Here is an 11,521-nt window from a genome sequence, read left to right on the forward strand (position 1 = left end):
GGGGGGGGGGGGGGGGGGGCATGTCCTGCCACCCCAGGGCATGCAGCTTGGCTAGGGTGGCATGATTGCTGAACTCTGCTTCCTGGTAGCCCCAGTGATCATACCCAGGCCTGCTGCCTGAGCACCCTGGCTCATCCACCCTGTACCCACCACAGGGGTGCTGGATGGACCACATGGGCAAGGTCCTGGGAACTCCATAGGCAGTAATGATCCTGATGTCTGGGGCTAGGGCATTCAAAACATCCCTTGGCTGCCCTTGAGGACCAAAATACTAACAGGAGAGGAAAAATGAAAAAAAAAAATGCCCCAAAAGGAAAGAAGGCCATTCTGTAGTTATCTTTCACCAATACCACTGTCATAAAGATGGCCCAGCCCTAGCACTTAGATCAGCTTGTGGATGAACTAGTACTGTTTTACCTGAATATACAGAAATTAGAGAAAAGTAGGGCTGGAAGGGACCTCTGAAGGTCATCTTGTCCAGCTCCCAGCCAGAGGCATGATCATTCCTATGCAAAACATCTTATACAAGTCCTTTGAAGACATAACACCCTAACCTTCCACACTAAGAATGGGGAAAATGGCAGTCAGTGTCCTGCTGCTGCACTAGCTGTTAAAATACCCTTGAGAGATCTAAGGAAGAGGGTTGTGTCACCCAATCCAGAAGACAAAAACCCTGTCAGTCCGCACCAATCTAACCATAGCGTAAAATTCCATCCTGACCCTGAATATGATGATTAGTTTTAGCCTAAGTGGGAGAGGGGGGTAGGAACCTTTGGGTTTAGTCCCAGCAGGAGCATTGATGCATCTCATCAAACACCCAGTGCTTCTGAGGAAAGTGGAAAAAAAACCTCCCAGAAAATCCTGACACATGAAGCAACAGGAAAGGGAAAAAATGCATTGCCTCCTCATGTGGCAACCAGCAAAGCCCAAAAGCATGGGAAATACGCATAGCATAGCATAGGCATAACTACTCCTAGGTCACCCCTGACCAATGCTTGTCCAGCCTCTTCTTGAACACTGCCAATGACAGAAATTCCATAGCTTCCCTAACCAGTCTATTCCAGTGCTTCACTGTTTTAACAGTGAAGATTTTCCTATTTAAACCTACTTTATTGCAACTTCAAGCCATTGGTTTGTGTCCTACTCTCTGCAGAGAGAGAGAAAAGTTGTTTTCCCTCTTCATTATGGCAGCTTTTCAGATATTTGTCTCCTCTTAAGTGCCTTTTTACAAGCTGTTACCTTCAAGCTCTCTTTGTGTGGCTTGCTTTCCAAGACCTTTATCATTTTTGTTGCTTGCCACTGGACTTCCTCTAACTTCTCCAATGTTCTTTTTAAACTGGAGCCCAAAACTCCATGCAGTACTTTAGAAGAGACCTGGCTATCTCCATCCCTGCCAGTCAGGTTGTCATCTGTTACAATCCCAAATCCTGAAAGCCCCTAATTCAGTTTGCACTGGAGCACCTCTGGGGCAGAACTGATTTCTGTGGCCATTTGTACACAGAGGCATCTTCAAAAGGGTGTTGAAAATGTTGCCAGATGGCTTGTAGGTGCATATTGCTCAGTATCCCAGAACCCATTTTTTACATCACAGAGATGAGCACTTTTGCCCTTGATGGTTCAAGCAGTATGTTCTTGAGAGTGAGCATTGGATAATGGCTTCTTTTCAATGCCCTGTTAAGAGGTTTTGGATCTATATAGATCCCCAATTTGCCAGATGGCTTAGTCATCATGATTAGGCTGCTGATCTAGTCAGTGATAATTTCCACTGGTCTAATAATTCTCTTTCTTGCTAGGCTTGTTAATTCCTCTTTGAGTGGTGCTACAGGGGCTAGTGGTCCTCTGCATTTCGGCAGTATTTGGGAGAGAGGGTAATGCAGGTGGGCATAGGAAAGCACTTTGAGAAATCCTCATCTATAGTGCAGTCTTTTTTGGTAAAAAAGTGTATACCCTACAGAAGACCAGTTCAGCCAAATAAATTAGGACTGTTCATGTTTTCCTTGTTGATGCTAAGCTTTCAAAAAGCATTGTCCTGTGAGTAAGACTGCTATCTCTTATTAGCTAGGAGACTATATCCTGGGGGCAGGCTCCATTTCCCAGCTTCCCCTGTGCATGGCAGGGGCCAGTCTCCATGGAGACCCCAGCAACAGCTGCGGGTAGAAGCACAGGACTGGGGTTTTCATGGAGACCAGTCCCACCTGTGCTGGCAGGGCCCATGGCAGAGCAGGGCAGGGGGCTGCTCCATAGTGTCGGGTATTGCCATCCCTTGTGGACCTGAAGGATGCTGCCTGCTACTCAACTAGGGTGTTATCTGCTCTAATTGAGGATCTTACATGCCCATGTTCTCCTGCCATGACTTGATGTTAACGGAGTTGGTTCAGATACCTTGACGCGTAGTCCAATTATTAGTCTCACTGACGTCCTGCGAGGTCCCAAGTTTCTGAGGGCTCCACCACCCCTACACCCTCGCCCGTTCCACTGGGAGGTGGCCAGCCAGTTGGTCCGGCCCCATGTCCTCAGTTCCTCTCAAACAATCAACAAAAGAAAAGGTCAAAAGGAAAACACGAAAACAGAGAAGGCCCTCCTAGCCCGTGTCACTGCTCTGGCTGTCTGCAGCCACACTTTGAACCAAAATTGACCTTCGTGGGGTCAGTCCCTCTTTACTGGCTCTCTCTTTCTCTGAGAGCCTCTTGTAGAGTTTGCCACGATTCCTTTCAACAGCTTAAGTCCATACTATTGGGCTGTGCCACTATTACATGTACTACAGTACCCAGAAGTCAATGGTGCCCCTCTCTTAGGGTTATTATGGTACCCTTCTCATGCCGGGCTCAAGCCAGCTCCCAGCCGGTAAACAAACAGTTCTACTCCCCGCCGGGGCCAGTAAACTGAGTTCTGAAACCCCGCTGGGGTTTTGCTGTCTGCCAGAGGCTCCTACCAGCACTCAACGTCGCTTTTAGAGTTCCCTGCAGCGTGGGCCGGCGTGCTCCACCTCCTCCTCTTTCCGGTTCTGAATTGTTGCTTCCTGCCTGTCCCAGGCTCGTCTTTATACTGGCGGGGAAATTCTTGGCCCCCCCCTTCCCGACACACCTGGGTAAGGGGAATCTCTGCCGGGCTCACTGGGGCTGTGGACCTGGGGCCGCTGAACCTTTGATTAGCCCGGAAGCCTTGGAGCCTGGTGGCTCCTTCTCTCTCTCACACATAGCCACTGGGATCTTGTGGTGGGGGCAGCTTGCTCCGAGCCCCGGGCAGAGCCATGTTCTTGCGGTGGGGCCAGCACACAGGAAAGGGGCTCTGCCTCTGCTCCAGACCATGCTGTCACTGCTGCAAGGAGCTGGCAGAGCTGCGATGTACAGCCTGCATGCTTTGGGCAGAGATGCATAGGCAGTGGATCACGGTTCTGCCATTTGGACTGCAGCAATGCCATATATGCATACTTGAAGCCATCATCTCTAGAGAACTCCAAGTAGGAGAGAGCATTGAAGCAGGTCTCAGTAGTAAGAGACTGCTGCAAGTGCAAATGGCCTCTGCCCTTTATCCCATCTTCCAGTAGAGTATATATCCTACTCTACTGGAGTTGATCCAGTAGATCCCCCAAATCCTACTATGCTGGAAGCTGGGATAAAGGGCAGATGATGTGTTTGATATGTGGGGGTCTTTTATTTTAATCATGGATTTTTTTTGGGGGGTGGTTATCAGAGAATTTGCAATTTTTTTTACCAGGGAAAACCAGGATATCCCTGGTGATGATACAGAGGAGGCTAAGTATGTAATGCCTTTTTTTTTTTTTTTTTTACTGTAGTCTTCCTGAATAAGGTCAGCTACTAGGAGACAAAGAAAATTGACAGTAAGGATAGGAAAAGACATAAGCAGCCTAGAGTAGTAGAAGAACAGATTAGGGTTTACATAGAGAAGCTGGATGTTTTCAAGTTGGCAAGACTACAGACAGGAGGTATCTTAGAGTAGTGAAGGAATTAGCACATGTAATTCAGAGCTAGCGGGCAGTCTACTTGAAACCTAGTGGAAGTTGGGTCAATTCCCAGATGACTGGAAAATGGCAAATATAGTGTATCCATCTTTAAGGGAAGAAGGAAGATCTAATGATTACACAGCAGTCAATTTGACCTCAATAATAGGAAAGGCTATTGAGCAGGTCACCAAGGACTCTATTTTAAGGAGCTGCAGGGGAGAAAAAAGTGATCAGGAAGAGCCAGCATAGATTCATCATCAGCAAATCATGCCTGACCAACCTGATTTTCTTCTAAGACAAGGTGCAGGCTCTGAGGATAGGGGCTGAGTAGTAGATGCGATATAAATTGATTTTTAGCAACACGTTTGATGTTGTCTCCCATGATATTATCATTAGTAAGCTAAGGAATTGTAAAACTAGTGTGAGGTGTGTACACAACTGGTTGGATCATTATGCTCAATGAGTAGTCATCAGCGGCTTAGTGTCTAGTTGGGAGGAGCTATCATGTGGGGTTTCCCAGGGGCCTGTCCTGGGCCTGGCATTGTTTAATATTTTCATTAACAATTTGGAAGAAGAGATTGAGTGCACACTAGTAAATTTGCTGATGACACCAAGTTGGGTGGAGTTACAGATGCTCTGGGAACCTCCACACATGCAGGCACATGCGCTTACAGCAGCTGAAATAGGAGCAGCACAAACTTGAGCCAGGGATTTTTGCTTTAGTGCACATGCTCGGACATGCACTTCGGTGTGGGGCAAGTTTGTGCCACCTTGGGCAAAATAAACCCGCCCGTTCCTCCTGGATCTGCAGCCAGGGGAGCTAGAGCCCAGGGCCAGCACCTGTGTTGGGCCCAGAACTATAAAAAGCTTCCCTGGCAAGCAGCTTAGAGCTACTTCCTCTCAGGAGCTTCTGGGGGTGGGTGCGGCCTGGAGGGCTCTGTTCAGCGTCTTCCTCTGGAGCTCTTATTTTCACATTTTGACCACCATGTCACTCCTATCCTGCTTTTTTTCCTTAGTTGTTTTTAAAAAAAAATAAGTTGTATCTTTCATTCTTTGCCCCACACAGTGGGGACTATTAGTTAATGGGTGGGCCTTAAGGCCCATGTCCAATGGAAGATACAAATAGACAGGAACTTCTGGGGGGAACTTCCTGCCTCAGGCTGCTGCTGCTGTTGCCCCCTCCCCCCATGGGTGGTAGGTCTTCTGCCGCATGCTGTTGCTCCCCCTGGTTGGGGCCCCCACCACATCCTCACTGCACTGCACCACACTTCAGCACTGCACCCCAGCACCACACCCCAGCTTCTGCCTTCCTGTTCTGGCCTGATGCCCAGCCCGCCACCAAGACATGGGTGGGGGACAGCCTGGGGAGGGGGCCTGCGCTGCCTGCGGGCCCCTCCCCCACCACTGCTGCCAGTGCCTAAGGGTGCCTTGCCTGCCCCAGTTGCCACAGCAGGCCACCCCCTGCCTTCACTTTTACCTTCACCTTTATCTTCACCTGAAACATGCCTTGGGTGGCTGCTCTAGACGGCTGCTACCTCCACTGCTGCCTGTGCTGCCTCTGCCCCCACTCAGGAGGGGGGTGGATTCCCCACTGCACTGCTTTGCACTGCCCTGCACTGCACCTGTATTGGATTACTTCCCTAATTGACTGTTTGCTTTTTCATTTCCTCGCAGCTGCCTCACCACGTCTGATCCTGTATCTCGTTTACTGCCTGCTGCTAAATGCCTGGTCTGAAGGGCTCCTGGGCTGAGCTTCAACAAACAGAGCCCCTCCACCACTCCAGCCATCTTTTATATCTGCCTCAGCAGCCTCCCTTGTGTGTCTTGACCTTGTGTGGTAAGTCCTGCAGTCCACTGTCCCTGCCCTGGTGTTTGCTGTGTGGCTGATTAAACCAGCTCGAGTTTCCCTAGCCCTTGTGTGAGTGTTCCCCTCTCCCCCACTTTCCTGAGGCATAGCTCACCTGCTTTCCTGTGAGGCTGTAGCTCAGAGAGCTTCATCCCCCTTCCATCTGCCCTCCCCCCACAGCCCCAGCTTGCCCCTATTGGATTCACTGGCCCTTTTGTGGGGGGTTATTTTTTGGTTTCCCTCTCCCTTTTTGGGGGGGTTCCCTCTCCCTGTGGGGTCAGATGCCCCCGCAGAACTTCCTGCAGCCCCCACTGTGGGGGCAGATTCTAGTCAGGCCCCAATGGGGCACATGCCCCTACAGCCCCCACCCCAGGGGCAGAATCCAGCTGACCCCCTCCAGGGGTAGACAAGCCTGTGACCCCTGTTGTGGAGGCAAGCGGGACTCTAATGAGGAGCCAGCAGGGCCAGGGGTTTTCCCCCAGCCAGGCACCCCCTGAAGAGGCTCCCAAGACCCCTGCCCCGACCATCAGGGACCCAGGGCAAGGGCAGTGGGAAGGGCTCCTCTTCAGCCTCCTCCACAGCTGGGGGTGGAAAGGGCAAGGGCCCTGCCCCCCAGCCCAGACCACCAGTGCCTGAGACCAGGTACGCTACACCTTACACTCACTCAGCCTGTCCCTGGCCCTAGACCTGGCCCTGCCAAGGTGGCCCCCCAGTGAGGGAGCTGCAGCTATCCCCAGGTGGCTTCAGAACAACCCACAGCTGTGGAGCCTGGACCTTCCACTGCCAGCCCTTCCAGCTCAGGCAGCAAGGCCCCCTTTCCAGCACTCACCTTCAGGTATGGGGTGAAATGCCAACTACTCGAGGAGGAGAACCTGCACTTTACCTGGGTGCAGGCCCTGACTTGGGTGTGGAGGTCCCCCAAGATTGTGGTGGCCTCCCACTTTCATGTCAAGGGTTTTTTTCCCTTGCTTCAAAAGCCCCCAAACAAAAGGCAGTGGAGAGGGGGCTTGTGGTGGAGGGCGAATATGTCTCCCTTAAGCCCCTAGAAGAGCTGGGTCCTCAGCCCCATCCCACCATATACCCCCACCTGGGCCATCCCCCCCAGCTCCAAACCCTGGAGAGAGTTATCTTCCCTATGGTGGTCCTCCTGCTGGGGTGCCAAGACCCCAGCCTCCGCCACATGCACTCGTTCTGCTGCTAGGTCATGATACAGTTGGTGGCAGGAGTGCAGTTGGAGGCTGAGGAGTGCCTCATAATTCCCTTTCAGGGGGCCCTAGTGAGGGTGTTTTATATGCAGTTGGAGGCTGAGGGACCTGCAGTGCTTCTGGTGCCACGCCCCAAGGCATTTGTGTCATGAGTGCCCATGGGCCAGGCAGGGAAAACATCTGTGTCTCCCACTGCTGAGAGGGGTTCCCCTGCCACCAGTGCCCTTCACCCTTAGGTCCCACCTCCTGGGGGGTGGCCACCCTGTTCTCCCTGGGCTTGCAGCCAGAGGCTCACCAGGATGTTGAGATGATGCCAGGCTGCCTGCTGCACCTCTGCATCCAAGTGTAGGGGCTGGTCCTGAGCCTTCTGAATGTGTACATCCCTGTGGAGGACCTGGAGTTGGCAGACTTCTTCCAGGTGACCACTTACATCGGCAACCTTAATCCTTGCAAGTGCCTGATCCTTAGCCAGGGCTTAAACGTCACCCTAGATGTGCAGGATTGGTCAGGCAGTGAGTGGAATCAGGCCATCGTAGGCATCCTTGGGAAGATCCTGATGGAGTACTTCCAGGTGGACATCTGGCACACCTGTGACCCCCTGCCTTCACCAATGTGATGGTGGGGGAGGAGTAGGTGTACCACTCCTAGTTGAACAAAATTTATATCTCATTGCCACACTTTCCCCAGGCCCACTCTGCCAGCATCCAGCTGACTCCCTTCAGTGACCATCTCCTTGTCTGGGTCCACCTACATTTTAATGCCAGTCTGCTGGAAGACTTGGGCTTCAGAGAGGCTTTCCAGGAGTTCTGGCTAGCCTGGCAGGAGCAACGGATAGCTTTCCTCTTGGCTTGGAGATGGTGGGACATGAGGAAGGTGTGCATCTGGCTCTTTTGCCACAGATAAACTTGAGGGCACACCTGGAAGAGGGAGGCAGTCTGGGAGCAGCTTGAGTGGGAAGTCCAGGAGTAGCTTGAGTGGGAAGTGCTGGAGCTGGAGATTGTTGGGAGAGGCAGGAAAGAGCTTCACACTCTGGATGATCACCTCACCCGCAGTGTGCCTGTCTGCTTGTATGTCCAGCTCCTTTGGGAAATGGAGCATGGTTCCTGCTTCTATGCCAGGGAGAGGAGGCGGGAGGCCAAGGAGTACATTGCCTGCCTCCTGGAAGGTGACAGCACCCTCCTCACACATCCAAGTGAGATGTGCCGGTGTGCACAAGCTTTCTACAAAGAGTTCTTCTCCCTGGATCCAACTGACACTGAAGCCTGTTGGACCCTGTGGGAGGGACTCCTGCAGGTCAGCACTGGTGACTAGGGCTGGTTGGAGGCTCCTCACCCTTGCCAAGTTCTCAGCTGCTCTCCGTCTGTCTATTTGTATCCTTCAAGTACTGTGGTCCCTAAGACCCACTTGGATAACTAATAGACCCTACTGTGTGGGGCCAATGGGTGAAAGATACAACAGAATTCTTGGAACAGCAAGGGGAAAAAACAGGATAGGAGTGACATGAGGGTCAAAGTGTCAAAACATGAAAATGCCTGCTCCTGAGGGGGACACTGAGCAGAGACCCCCAGGTCACACTCACCAGTCCTCACAGGCATCCAAGGAGCCATGGATGCTGCTCAGTGGCACTCCGGTCAGAGGTGGACCAGTGAGAGGAAAGTGGCCACACAGTCCCTGGGCACCTTCCTGGCCACAGCCTCCTTCCTGGTCATATACAAGGCCCACTGAGCCAGGGCCAGGAGGAGGTTGACCAGGAGGTCCTGGGACTTGGTGGGGCCACAGATGGGGTGTCAAAAAATAAAAAGGTGGGGGGTAAAGTTCATCCAGAACCTCAGAAGGAGGGTCTGCAGCCTGGTGTACTTGAGTGTCATGTGTGCCAGGGCCTCCCTCTGCTTGCAGAAGGGGCAGGAGACCAGGGTGTCAGTAAAGCTGACCACATACACGTCCAATGGCAGTGGCTCCATGGAGGAGCTGCCAGCTGACATCCCAGTGGCTCATGGGATGAGGGTGGAGTACAGGCTCAGCCACTGTGGTGCTCCAGCTATACTCTTGCTGACCAGGTCCTGCCACTTGGTGGCTGGGCAGGACGTGAGGGCAGCATGGTAGGTTGTGTGGCACATGAGTATGTAGAGGTGGTGGCAATGGATGGTGGAGAAGTGGATTGGTCTGGTGTCCTTCAGCTGGCTCAGATGCTGGAGTGGGGAGTGCTGTGAGGTCAGGCAAGGCGTTGGCCCTATGAAAAACTCTGGTGGGCTGGAGGACACGAGGCTGCCCTCTACCTGATGCCTGGAAAAAAAGCACTGGGCATCAATGAGCTGACAGTGGAGTTCTACCAGACTTTCTTGGACATCCTCAGTCCAGACCTTGCTGCAGTCTGGGCTGTGGGGAGTTCCCCTTGTGCCAGAGAACTGTGTTGACCCTCCTGCCAAAGAAGGGGGATCCCTGTGACCTGAGGAACTGGCGTCCCGTGTCTGTCCTAGGACTACAAGGTGGCAGCAAAGGCTGCGCCTGTTGTCCATGCTGGTGGATGTGATCCATCCCAACAAGATGTACACGGTGCCTGGACGTTCCATTTTCAACAACCTGTACCTCGATCTGGACGTCCTGGAGCTGGCGCACTGGAAGGGCCTATCTTTTGCCCTCCTGTCCCTGGACCAGGAGAAGACATTTGACTGGGTGGATCACTGGTACCTCACAGGCACACTGCGGGCCTTTGGCTTAAGGCCCTGCTTTGTGCAGGCTCTCCAGGTGCTGTATGCCTTTCCAGAGTGTTTGGTCAAGCTCAGCTGGACCCTGACAGAGCCCATCCCATTCAGGTGAGGGGTACATCAAGGCTGTCCACTGTCAGGCCCTGGAGTCCTTCCTCATCCTCCTGCAGAGGCAGGTGGTGGGGCTGGCACTCTGGGAGCCAGCAATGCAGCTGGTCCTGTTGGTGTATGCCAACGACATGCTCCTCATGGTCTAGGACCCAGGTGACCTGGCATGGGTGGAGGCCTGGCAGGTGTCGTACTCAGTGGCCTCCTCTGCCCAGGTTAACTGGGTCAAGAGCTTTGGCGTGATGGTGGGTGGGTTCACTCCCCCTGCACTCCAAGGCATCCACTAGAGTGTGGGGTTGCTGCTCTCCCTGTGGGTCTTCCTGCCCCACACAGACCCCTTCCCACCAGAGAACTGGCACCAGCTGGAGGCAAGGGTGGTGGAGCGGCTTTGGGCATTGGTAGGACTCCATTGCTTCATTGGACTCCAATACCTCCATTGCTTGAGACTGTAGGGGGGCTGTTATGAAGTCTAAGGCAGAGACAGAACTAGGACTAGTGACCAGGATCAAAGATAAGAAGTCCTTTTTTAAATACATAGGGAGTAAAAAGAAGACACTGAGTAATGTGGGGCCCCTGCAGAACACACCTGGTAATCCGGTGGTTGCACCAGATGAAAAAGCTGACCTCTTTAACAAACTCTTTGCCTCCATTTTTCTGAGCAGAGACCAGGACATCCTCCCCACTGGGATTCCAGGTGGACTCAGGAGAGGCACCACCAGGCCTAGGGTCAGAGAAGACCTAGTTCTGGTGGGACTGGATGTATTTAAATCAGCAGGTCCAGATGCTCTCCACCCCAGGGTGCTGAGGGAATTGGCAGGGGTCATTGTGGGACCCCTGGCATGGCTTTACGGGCACTTGTGGTGCTCTGGCCAGATGCCAGAGGACTGGGAAAAGGCCAACGTGGTCCCCATTTTCAAAAAAGGGAGGAAAGAGGACCCAGGAAACTATAGGCCTGTTAGTCTTACCTCAGTCCTGGGGAAACTCTTTGAGAAAATTATCTAGGAGCACATCTACGAGGGACCAGCAGGGGAGATTATGCTTAGGGGCAACTAACATGGGTTCATTAGGGGCAGGTCTTGTCAGACCAACCTGGTTGCCTTCTATGACAATCAAGGTTGCCAAATCCTTGGACGCAGGTGTTGTGATGGATGTAATCTTTCTGGACTTTAGGAAGGCCTTCGACACTGCCTCTCACCCCATTCTCATTAAGTTAGGCAACTGTGGTGTTGATGCCTACACAGTCAGATGAGTGACAAATTGGCTAGAGGGCCACACCCAGAGAGTAGTGGTGGATGGGTCATTTTTTCCCTGGAGGGATGTGGGCAGTGGGGTCCCCCAGGGCTCAGTCCTCAGGCCCACACTGTTCAACATCTTTGTCAGAGCCTTGGATGAGGCAGTGAAAAGTGGCTTGTTCAAATTCGTGGATGACACTAAGATGTGGGGAGAGGTGGGCATGATAGAAGGGAGGGACAGACTAAAACTAGATCTGGACAGGTTACAGGAGTGGGCGGATGAGAATAGGATGGGATTCAATACTGACAAGTGCAAGGTACTGCACCTAGGGAGAAAGAACCAGCAGCATACCTACAGGCTGGGGAACTCCTTTCTCATTGGCACAGATGCAGAAAAGGATCTTGGAGTCATTACTGATTCCAAGATGAAAATGGGCCACCAATGTGAGAACGCGGTCAGC

This window comes from Gavialis gangeticus, unplaced genomic scaffold, assembly GCF_001723915.1.
Source record: "Gavialis gangeticus isolate Ggan-Ray unplaced genomic scaffold, GavGan_comp1, whole genome shotgun sequence".
Lineage (NCBI taxonomy): Eukaryota > Metazoa > Chordata > Crocodylia > Gavialidae > Gavialis > Gavialis gangeticus.